The 11,812-nt window shown below is 38.9% G+C and overlaps 2 protein-coding genes across 2 annotated transcripts in view; one reads left to right on the top strand and one right to left on the bottom strand.

The window, feature by feature from the left end:
• The window catches only part of slc25a15a (solute carrier family 25 member 15a), an 86,156-nt gene that overhangs the window by 11,636 nt on the left and 62,708 nt on the right, over positions 1-11,812 (bottom strand). The window lies entirely within an intron of this gene.
• The window catches only part of foxo1a (forkhead box O1 a), a 48,210-nt gene that overhangs the window by 3,080 nt on the left and 33,318 nt on the right, over positions 1-11,812 (top strand). The gene's annotated exons all lie outside the window — the stretch shown is intronic.

Here is an 11,812-nt window from a genome sequence, read left to right as displayed (position 1 = left end):
TTGGCTATTTTTCCAACTCATCATGTCTATTCTACAACTAAAATTAGATGTTGGTTCTGACAAAATTTGTCAGTAACATTTGCTGTAGCTTTACTTAATCTGCACATGTTTTTATTAGGCTTAAAATAATTAAAATAATTTTTGCCGTGACAAAATTTTATCGTCAACAACATTGACACTGCTTTGAGCTCTGACCTGCTGATTCCAGTTTAAACATTGTTTGTTCGAATACCTATTGCACATAAAATATATATAAAAAAACAACAACAACAAAAACGAAATGTGCCGCCAGTTCTTTGATAGTAGTATTAGGTTGTAGTTTTGAGTCAAGGATAGTCACAAGAAATCTGATCTATTTATGTACCAACACATGCTGTTGGTTGATGCATTTGTAGACTGAAAGTGGAGGGAGTTCTTAGCTTTATTTTTATTGCATTTAAGGATTAGAAAAAATCTAGTGCCAATCAAGTGAAGATTGACCAGTTGCGATTTGTGCCTATTGATTGGTGCATCTACAAGTTTTCATATTGGGAGTGTTTGCTGCTTAAGCTCGATAAAGCAACGGCCTAAGCAAGTTCCTGTACAAAGTTATTCACTGGGGAATATTGGTGTGTCTGTGGTATTTCACAGTGGGTTTTAAGGGACTTCATTGTGTTTTATGCTGTTTTTATCTCATGTGGTATCACTGTAATATCCCCTCTAGGGAGATTTGGCTTCTCTGTGGTGTTTAAAAGACTAGGCAGTTTATTACAATACCTTTTCGACAGAGTTGTTTACTTTTCTATCTCCACTGTGTTGTCGCTCTTACTGGACTCTTATCTATTGGCCTATATTTTCACAAGTGATTCATCGATCAGGAAAGAAATTGGCCTAAACCGATTCCTGGCTGATTGATTAGTACATCTCAAATTTTTCAAAATGTTCTGACAAAACATGCAAGAACATTTAAATCCCAATGAAGTTGTTTAATATCTCCTGCCTTACATCCAGTTCATGGTAATTTTGCAGACTTGCCAGTTTCTGCCATCACTTTAGTCATCTGACTTCTTAATACAGAATGTGACTTATTTGAGTCTCCTGACTGAACAGGATTTTTTCCTTTCAGTTTGCCATTTTTATCATTGGCAATAGTAATTGTTACATAATTGAGTTCTGACTGTACAGTTGGGGCATCTCTTCTCTGTTTTTTCTTGTCCTTTGAAAATGTTGTATATTATCAGGCTGAATCCCAGTTTTCCACATTAGACTGTTTAACTTGAATGCAGCCCATGTCGTAAGGCGACACCAGAGCTGATTATGTGTCCTAGAAACATAATCCTAGAAACTGTCCCAAAACATTACACAAGAGCAGACTCAAAATTTCTGATGTGGTGTGAAAGAAGGCCCGCCTACTGAGGACTATTGAAGGGCGTAAACCATTCTTTCATTTATTTTTTGGAGATGCATAGTTGCTGCGGTGTCTGAAAAGAAATTAATGACAGTCTGCTCTCCCAGTAGGAAATCATAGTAAGCCTCTAGCCGCACACTGAAAGATTTATCGTGGCTGCCCTCTGTTGTAATCTGTCTGGGTTGCTATTGAAATTTAAAGCAGTTGTGGACTATATTTTGAAATTAGATCGTTAAGGCCTGGTCTATCTCAGCAGGGTCATGTGTTTGACACGTGTTGAAATTTGACATGTTTGTCAGTCAGAAAGTTTGGAGATAATTTTCTTTTTTAGTGCTTATGCTCAATCTGACACATAGTTGGATGTAAACAATACTGATTTACTTGCATCCTTAGTATTTCCATGCATTTTTTTCCCCAAATGGTTTGCTCTGTACTCAGATTTTTTTGTAAATATGCTTAAATCTCACACTGAGCTGTCAGATGTTATCCCATCAGTGGAAAAACCCTTCCAGTGTAGTGGAATAATCTCAATAAACAAAGCCGTTAGTGGACAGATGTGTTGCTAGGGGGGTTGATATTGTTCAAGTAGACTTTTGCCTGAATGCAATTACCCACCGTTTATTCTGCATGTGCATTTGTGCTTCAAAATGTTCTGTCAGCGCTTCCCTATAAGATTTTTTTCCACTATTTGTGGGCTTTTAGTAAGAGATTTGATTTTCTTACTGATAATGAGCATGCATTATGCTCTGACTGTACTATGTGTTTCTGTGAGTGAGCGTGTGTGTGTGTGTGTTAGGAATAAACTGAACTGTGAGTCACTGGATAGTGGACTATGCGTAATGCAATAATTCTGTTCAATTATCAAAATAAAAGTAACAAATAAGCCTTAATGTGGCGGGGTGATATTAGATCCAGGTTATCCTGTTTGTGAGAAAGTAGGTACCTATAAATACAAACACTAACAAGGTGTTAAGCAGGATTCATTCTATTTACTTGAGATGCATAATGATTGAGTACATGGTTATTTAAACCACACAGACAGATTTGCATGCAAAAAAGCTACCTGCCTTTGGCAGTTGATTGATGAAAACTAGCTAAATTCATGTTCGATTACAACCTTTATTCTGTTTTTTATAATTTAATGACCATTTTAATGACTGTTTGTAAAAGGGAGTAGCCAGTATGAGGGTCTTACTCTGGCTTCATATTAGAATGGTATTTGCACAAAAATGTAAAACAAAAATCTACAAAAATGATTTAATTGCCAGTATTGAAAACAAAAAAGCCTCACTTATTCCCACTTCTGCTTCAATAATATTAGAACTAGGGACACTCCGCTCAGGTTTTATGCTGCCGATTCCGTTACGATCACCCATGGGTGCAAATCACCAATACCGATCACATCAGAATCAGAATCAGCTTTATTGCCAAGTTCGTACATACAAACAAGGAATTTGACTCCGGTACACTTTGCTCTTTTGTTTTGTTTTTGCATTACAGAATATACAAATTTACAATTTACAATGTACAATATACACTTATCTAATAAAAGGTGCATTTGCAACATCTGTATGCTGTTGTTCTGTACTCTATTGAATGTTCAACAGAGAAACAGCCTGGGGGAAGAAACTGTCTCTGTGGCGGCTGGTTTTAGTGAACAGTGCTCTGTAGCGGCGGCCTGAAGGTAAAGCTCTGAACAGTTTATGTGCAGGGTGTGTGGGGTCTGCAGAGATTTTAGCAGCTCTTTTCCTGACCCTAGACCTGTATAAGTCCTGGATGGAGGGAAGGTCAGCCCTGATTATTCTCTCTGCATTCCTGATTATTCCTGATCACAAATGCTACTGGCTATGTGATCTGGAAAAAAAGGAACCATAAAATCACCTTAATTTAGACAAAAACATGTTTTCATCTACTTTTTCAAAAACAAAATACAAAATACGTGCAGCCACAATGCAACAACTACTCAGTCAAAATGACAACTGACAAACCTATTAGTAATACAATCTTTAACAGATTCAAAACATTAAGGCTCTCAACAGGCTAAATATTGCAGGGCTACGTTTGTGAAATACAGGTCCTTCTCAAAATATTAGCATATTGTGATAAAGTTCATTATTTTCCGTAATGTCATGATGAAAATTTAACATTCATATATTTTAGATTCATTGCACACTAACTGAAATATTTCAGGTCTTTTATTGTCTTAATACGGATGATTTTGGCATACAGCTCATGAAAACCCAAAATTCCTATCTCACAAAATTAGCATATTTCATCCGACCAATAAAAGAAAAGTGTTTTTAATACAACAAACGTCAACCTTCAAATAATCATGTACAGTTATGCACTCAATACTTGGTCTGGAATCCTTTTGCAGAAATGACTGCTTCAATGCGGCGTGGCATGGAGGCAATAAGCCTGTGGCACTGCTGAGGTCTTATGGAGGCCCAGGATGCTTCGATAGCGGCCTTTAGCTCATCCAGAGTGTTGGGTCTTGAGTCTCTCAACGTTCTCTTCACAATATCCCACAGATTCTCTATGGGGTTCAGGTCAGGAGAGTTGGCAGGCCAATTGAGCACAGTGATACCATGGTCAGTAAACCATTTACCAGTGGTTTTGGCACTGTGAGCAGATGCCAGGTCGTGCTGAAAAATGAAATCTTCATCTCCATAAAGCTTTTCAGCAGATGGAAGCATGAAGTGCTCCAAAATCTCCTGCTAGCTAGCTGCATTGACCCTGCCCTTGATAAAACACAGTGGACCAACAGCAGCAGCTGACACGGCACCCCAGACCATCACTGACTGTGGGTACTTGACACTGGACTTCTGGCATTTTGGCATTTCCTTCTCCCCAGTCTTCCTCCAGACTCTGGCACCTTGATTTCCGAATGACATGCAGAATTTGCTTTCATCCGAAAAAAGTACTTTGGACCACTGAGCAACAGTCCAGTGCTGCTTCTCTGTAGCCCAGGTCTGGGGAATGCGGCACCTGTAGCCCATTTCCTGCACACGCCTGTGCACGGTGGCTCTGGATGTTTCTACTCCAGACTCAGTCCACTGCTTCCGCAGGTCCCCCAAGGTCTGGAATCTGCCCTTCTCCACAATCTTCCTCAGGGTCCGGTCACCTCTTCTCGTTGTGCAGCGTTTTCTGCCACACCTTTTCCTTCCCACAGACTTCCCACTGAGGTGCCTTGATACAGCACACTGGGAACAGCCTATTCGTTCAGAAATGTCTTTCTGTGTCTTACCCTCTTGCTTGAGGGTGTCAATAGTGGCCTTCTGGACAACAGTCAGGTCGGCAGTCTTACCCATGATTGGGGTTTTGAGTGATGAACCAGGCTGGGAGTTTTAAAGGCCTCAGGAATCTTTTGCAGGTGTTTAGAGTTAACTCGTTGATTCAGATGATTAGGTTCATAGCTCGTTTAGAGACCCTTTTAATGATATGCTAATTTTGTGAGATAGAAATTTTGGGTTTTCATGAGCTGTATGCCAAAATCATCCGTATTAAGACAATAAAAGACCTGAAATATTTCAGTTAGTGTGCAATGAATCTAAAATATATGAATGTTAAATTTTCATCATGACATTATGGAAAATAATGAACTTTATCACAATATGCTAATATTTTGAGAAGGACCTGTATTTATGTCCTGCTAGGACGTAGCAGGGCTGAGAAAACCTGTTCATCTAGCCCGATGAATTCAGTTATTTTTCAAGTTATTTGCTTAGCCTTCTGACTGTCATGCTCATACAGGTGAGTGCTGACAATTGTGTGCTGCATTAACTGCCATCTCACTGCTCCAGGTGTCTTCTTTTCATTCTCTGCAGCGAACCTCAAAAGCTCACCATACTCCGCCAAGTGCTTTTCCTTTAAATGTTGTTTTAAATTCGTTGTGTTGAAGCATCTTGACGTGCATTATTCCATTGCATGACGCAAACTCAACATCACTCTCACGAACAGTCTAAAAGTTCCAAATGGCAGACATGTTTGTTTAGGATTTGCTGCCGCGAGCTTGTGCTGTCTGAAGGAAACAGGGAGATACATTGCACTGCACACAGGGCCTCTGCAGGCTGCAAAGTATGAGGTAACAAAAGACATTGATCGGCATACACTGATCATATAACTTTTCACAGAATTGGTAAATGGACTGAATTTATATAGCGCCTTTCCAGTCATACAGACCGCTCAAAGCGCTTTACACTAGAGCCACATTCACCCAATCGCACTCACTCACACATTCATACACCGATACGCAGATTGGTAGGCAACTTGAGGTTAAGTGCCTTGCACAGGGGCACATCGACATACAGCCGGAGGAAGCTGGAATCAAACCCACAACATTCCGATTGCAAGACAACTACTCTTCCTACTGAGCCACAGTCGCCTCCTTATCAGCAGATAATGATCGGTGGCCGATCGACCGGAACGCCAGTAAATATAACTTACTGTTTATCACATTTAGAAGTTAGTAATCTCTAAATTTTATATATTATTATGCTAATTTGGATACACAGACCTAAGCAAAAATAAATGAATAAATAAAAACCTGGGACATTTTAGTAGTAGCTGAGTCGTAGTTTTGAGTAATTTTCAAAATAGTGCACCTTTTTGTTTGGCTTTTTATACAGCAACACAAGCATAACAAGCTCATATTAGCTGGTTAATTATTCAGGCTCTCTGTTCTGGTTGGGCCTGCAGTCAGATGCTTAGCAAAAAGAGTCACATTAATAAGAGTGATTGATGCTGCTCCTTTAGTTTCCATGCCATGACTATTCTTGTTTTTCATGACCAGAAATATTTTCAAACATCTCAATTTAGCAGCCTTCTTTTGCCTAGCTGACCTGCGGTAGGTTTTTTAAACTTTGGTACACGTTAACCCTGGGAGCCAGTCCATGCTTGGTATGTAATAATAGCAGGGAACTAGTAGAAAGGATCAGCCACGGATCATTATATGCCTGTATTCCTGCATAATGATAGTTTTTCTATATTATACAAACAAACAAAACTGCCTTCAATTCAAAAACCGATGGAACTGTTTTAAATAAAGTTAAATTAAAATGTGAATTAATAATATTTGTTGGCATTGACCAGAAAAATTAAGTGCTGCATGTAAAGTTTTTGATAGCATAATAAAGAAACAAACTTGCATCTATGTATTAGAAGGGAAATTATTAAACTGCTTATACCTCACAGCTTCTGGGATTATCTCTTTTACTAATATTTCTTTAAATTATGTGAAAAAGTGTCTTCTTTTGGTATATGAATCTTGCCACTGTGTCAACACCTTCTTTTATCACGGTGTTATTTCAACTTGGACAGACTCACAAAGTGAATGTTTATTCCTTTGGGGCTCGGACCCCAGTGGAAGACGTGAATGCTGAGAATGACATGCACTTGAATGAACATCTTAATATTAGATTTAGAGATGTCTTCCGCCCTGAGATTTGATCCTGGTGGTGGAGTGGAGGCCTGAGGAGATTTGGACAGAGTTTGGAAGCCAAATGGTGGAGATGGGGTTGAGGAGGGTCAAAGTTCAGCTGTAGAACAGAGGGTTCCGTGGATGAAGATCTTTTAAAGCGGAGCCTTGAAGGATGATTGGCCAGGGAGAAATGCAGACTTGACGCTGATTGGTGGAGCAGAGCGGCATTGAGGAGTAATTAGACGAAGCTGGAGGTGATGGTGAGTCTTCTATGTTGAATTTTTGTTCAAACTCCTTTTTATAAGTGGTGAAACAACAGCATGTTGTTACAAAAAGTCACTGCTGGTTAATTGATCATACAGCACTATGATCTGCAACAGTCTCACTGACGGAAACTTAGCATGTTTTTTTGTCTAGTTTACTGCAACTAAATTAACAGCTTTCCTCACTGTTGACCCAGCAGGCATGTAGCAGTTTTTGTGTGACTGGCAGCACGGTTAGGGGTGCTCAGCTACCGCCTGGGCTTGCCGCTTATCCTGCCATGTTGGGGGTGTTTCAACTGAGTAATACTGTTGGAAAGCAAAGTGCCGTTCGGTGCTGGCGAGGGAATTTATTCATAGAGCTTGGTTCTACACAGGGGGCCCGTCACACATTGTCTCTTCAGCGCAAACTCACTTATAAGGCAGGCCAAACTCAAGAGTGAACTTTTATGTTGTGATTCTGAAGATGAAAATGTTGCTTTATTTGTTTCTTACAAAGCCATTGCCTTTAATGCAAAATATTGCAAGAAAGACTAATTATTAATTTAATTCGCTCCCTTTGAATTTTGACAATTCAATGATAAATGTTTATGGAGTGACAGAATTTTGTGGTTGATTTCCGATCGAAGATTTTTGTTAAAAGACTGGCTGATACTGTTTTAGCCAATTCCAATTAGTTAAGAGCTTTGAAAAATGATTTGAATTTTTTATATTAGTGGCAGCGAGTCACCTTGTTGTGTCAGAGCAGTTGTTGTGAGGTTGAAAGTTCAAAAGAATAGTACAGGGCGGTTTTACTGCATTCCGTTGACCCTTCTTGTTTTTTGCAGAAGTCTTGCTCTCTCTGCAGAAAATATAGTTTTCTTTTCAATGGCTTCTTACATATTTGCACTCTGTTTGACTTATAAAAATACCTACTGATACTGAAATAAGCTGTCATGTCTTTAAAGCTTCTACTTTGAAAATAGTTGTTGTCATTGCAACCTGGTAGCACTTAGTATGGTAAGTTCATTGATCAGAAAATGATCGGAGTTTCTGATTGTCCGGTCAATGTCTAGGGCTAATCAAGCAAAATGTTGGTCAGTTCTTTTCTGCAGTCTATTTCTTAATGCATCTCTAAGCCACACCCACATTATTTATCAGCACTTTAATAACAGCAAAACCGACCAGTGCTGAACAGATATATAAAAGTATTAAAACACAAATTTAAAAAAACACACAAAAGATGTTACAAAACAACTTGAACAAGTTTTAATAAGCTCTCTCATGCTGGGACAAAAGCCAATGAAAAAAGAGTTTTCAGAGCAAATTCAAAAATACACAGTGAAGAGGCCTGTGCACTGCCAGTGATTAAAAGCCTCGGAGCTACCCCACAAAAAGCTCTGTCCCCTCACAGCTTCCGCCACATCCTCGGCACCTCCAGGAAAAGCTGGTCTGCTGACCCGAGTGAACGGGAGGGGCAAGTTGTAAAAGCTCAGAGACGTAGGGCGGATCAAGACCATTTAAAGACTTAAAAACAAACAGAAAAAAATCTTAAATCCTAAAACCAGCAGGCAGCCAGTGCAGTGAGGTTAAAACAGGAGTTATGTGCCTCTTAGGTTCTAACCTTTTTGCATCATTGGTTTGTGTTGTTGCTCTGCTACGTTTTGTCTTTTACCCATATTCTGCCTCAAATGGGGTAAAATAACTTATTGGAAATTGAAAAACATGTTGGGTTCATGTGTTGGAGGCCCATAGTCGGTTACTCCAGAGAGCAACAGAAAAGGAATTTTGATAAAAGCACCAAATCCAAAATACCTTAACTGAACACAAATCACTCTGAATCAAAAATAATATGCGATTTGTGTTGATTCACTGGTTGAGTAAGTCTTTGGCTGACAGTGGTTTCTGTGTGAGCTACTGTGAACCTCACTGACAACATGTCAGAAATGCTTGGTTTCCATAACACCTTCAGATATTAATTGTAATTAATTTGAGGATGGTTTATTGCTCTAACTAACTACTCTTAGCAAAGAAAGCACATACAGTTCTCATTAATGTCTAATTAGGGTTGTCTGCGCTGTAATTATTTGATGCAGAGCTTGTTTTGGAGCACCACTAATCTTCCACAGTCAGTCTAGTCTAAGCTGAGTCATGACAGCCTCCAGACTTCTCAGGCCGTCTGTGACAGTGTGAATTTTGAGGGCAGTTGTGTCAGGTGGGACCGGCTGGTCTGGGCTATAGCCCAAGCTCAGGATGCCACCTAATGGGAAAGAGACCAGATGGCAAAAATAATGACCTCTGTTGTTTAATTGTCTGTATCATTGTAATGTTTTTCCTTATGTACAGCGCCTTGAGTGCCTTGTTGCTGAAAAGCGCTATATAAATAAACTTGACTTGACTTGACCACAGCGGAGCTACAGGCTCCATTCCACACATCACTGATGCTGTAATTCATGCAAAAGGAGCCCAAACCAGGCACTGAGGAAATATACTGTACATTACATGGACAGACCTTTAAGTAAGCGAAAATGTCTATATTGGTTTGAAATATGTTTGTAATTTCCTGGATAACTGCAGGGTTTTTATTAGATGTAAGCCATAATCATGAAAATGAACAGAAATAAATGCTTGGCTGATATCATTCTGACATAAATAAAGTCACACATTAAAATATCACGAGATACACAGGCATTCATACCTGCCAAAAATCTGTTCTTTTTCTCCTTTTACGTCACTGCAGGATAAATATTTGCTTTCAGCTGGTGGAGCTTGATGTTTCAGGTACGCTTTGATGTCAGTATCAGGATCAGTTCAGTCGGAGGTTTCCTCCGTACACGCCGCTCTTTTGACCTGAAATTCCTCAACCTTCGCTGGTAAATACTCCCACGGATCTCAAAACAAACTGTCGCAGCGGACAAACACATCTGTCCGAGCAGATTGTACAGCTAGCGACACAAGGGTCATTACCATGTCAATGTACCTATTGACTCCCATCCCACTCAGTCTTACTGTAAACACTGTGACTATGACAGAAGAAATGTTCTGCTCTGGCCTTTTAACAGAATAACTCTCAAGCACCTGGAACTACTGAAATTATTAAAAAATTTATTTGTCCTTTAAATCGCCACAAACGTCACAGGGCAAAGTGTGAGAAGTTGATACTTCTCTTTAAATATCAAACTTTTTTTGCTTGTTTCCTGTTCCAGTCCACAAATTGTGAACCAGCAAATTACACTTTAAAACCAGTAATGGTAAAAACTTACTCTGGTTCATTTAAACTCTAGCCCTCTTTGTTTTGTACTGGTTTTTGTTGATTACTTACATTACATTACCAGTTGCTTGTTTGTGCATTTTGTAATACACCTTTGACATCTAAATGCAGTTATGCAATACTGTGGAACACAATTAAACATCACCTTAAAAAAAAAAATCATTGCATTAGGCAAAACATTTTTCATTGGAAATTACTCAGAGTTGAACTGAATCATTTTGTAATTGCTCAGTTGCACATTGGCTGAATCATCCCCAGGCTTCACTGTGGGTCTGTGAATTGATGTTTTATTTAATTTCTAAAAGCTATTGTTAAGAGTTATTTAAACTGCTGAGATTTCATCAAATACAATCAAAGTTTGTTTTAAAACCGGTCATTCTTTGTACATCTAGAACATGAATAAGTCCCCTCAAATTCTGAGAAAGCAGCTCTTCCGAGGAAGGAGCACAAAAAGACAGAACAACCAAACTTTGATGAAATGTAAACACCAAAATAGCTTTTGTGTTTAACATTTTAAAGGACAGGGAAATAGGGTAAATGATCCAGAAATGAGAAACTGTGTTTTAAAGAATCTTTAATCAGTCACAGACTAGTCTTGGTGCAACTATTCTGTGTTGTGGTGTTTATGCTTGTCTAATTCTAGACTAAAGCACTGAAAATGCTCCCTTTTTGCATCTCTTAGTAGTACAATAAGTTTACAAAAATCTTCCACTTTTAAGTATCTTAGATTGTGAACTACAGATAATGAAATGCAGTCTGGACTCATTCAAAAAACTTTAATTCAGTGGTAATAGGAAGCTCCAAATCAGATGCTAACCATAGGCTCAATTTCATAATTTTCACAGTACTTTCAAATATTTCATATCTTTCCTGTCACTTGTCACTTTTTCCTTTTCTAGCAAGTATCGACTGCGTACCTGTACTGCTACACATGATTTAAAAAAAGTTCTAATTCAAGGGGTAGGTATTGGCACTGTTAGCAGCTAGCAATTAGCTAGTTTTGGTATTTTCACAGTGCCTAAAAATGGTTTGTGTAGACTGTTCGAATCCGGTCATTCATTTTCATCACTTTTTTTCTCTACAGAGTACCTAAAAAGCTGTAATGCAAATTACTTCAAAGTATCGGAGGCTTCTTTAATGCTTTTGTAACTGAGTTTGTCTGCTTGTTTGATAAAAAAGTGGAGAAGTTGTTACGGTGTGGTCCCTTTGTAGTAAGAACTTGGATTTTGAGACACATGCAGATGTGCCTCTGGACAAGGCACTTAACTTCAAGTTGCTCACCGATCTGTGTATCAGTGTGTGAATGTGTGCATGTTTGTCAGTGCGATTGTATGAATGTGGCTCTAATGTGCTTTGAGTTCCCAGTTGGTACAACTGGATTCCTCCCTGTTCTGGGAATTTCAACTGGAAAAGTCAGAGGTCACAGAGCAGCCCTCAGACTGAGATCAGTATTCAGAATTGCTTCAGTGAATATAAAACAGTTCATGTCTTTATTA

Source organism: Girardinichthys multiradiatus, chromosome 18 (assembly GCF_021462225.1).
Source record: "Girardinichthys multiradiatus isolate DD_20200921_A chromosome 18, DD_fGirMul_XY1, whole genome shotgun sequence".
Classification (NCBI taxonomy): domain Eukaryota; kingdom Metazoa; phylum Chordata; class Actinopteri; order Cyprinodontiformes; family Goodeidae; genus Girardinichthys; species Girardinichthys multiradiatus.
Note: the sequence above shows the minus strand (reverse complement) of the source record. Positions and strands in the feature narration are given on the sequence as shown.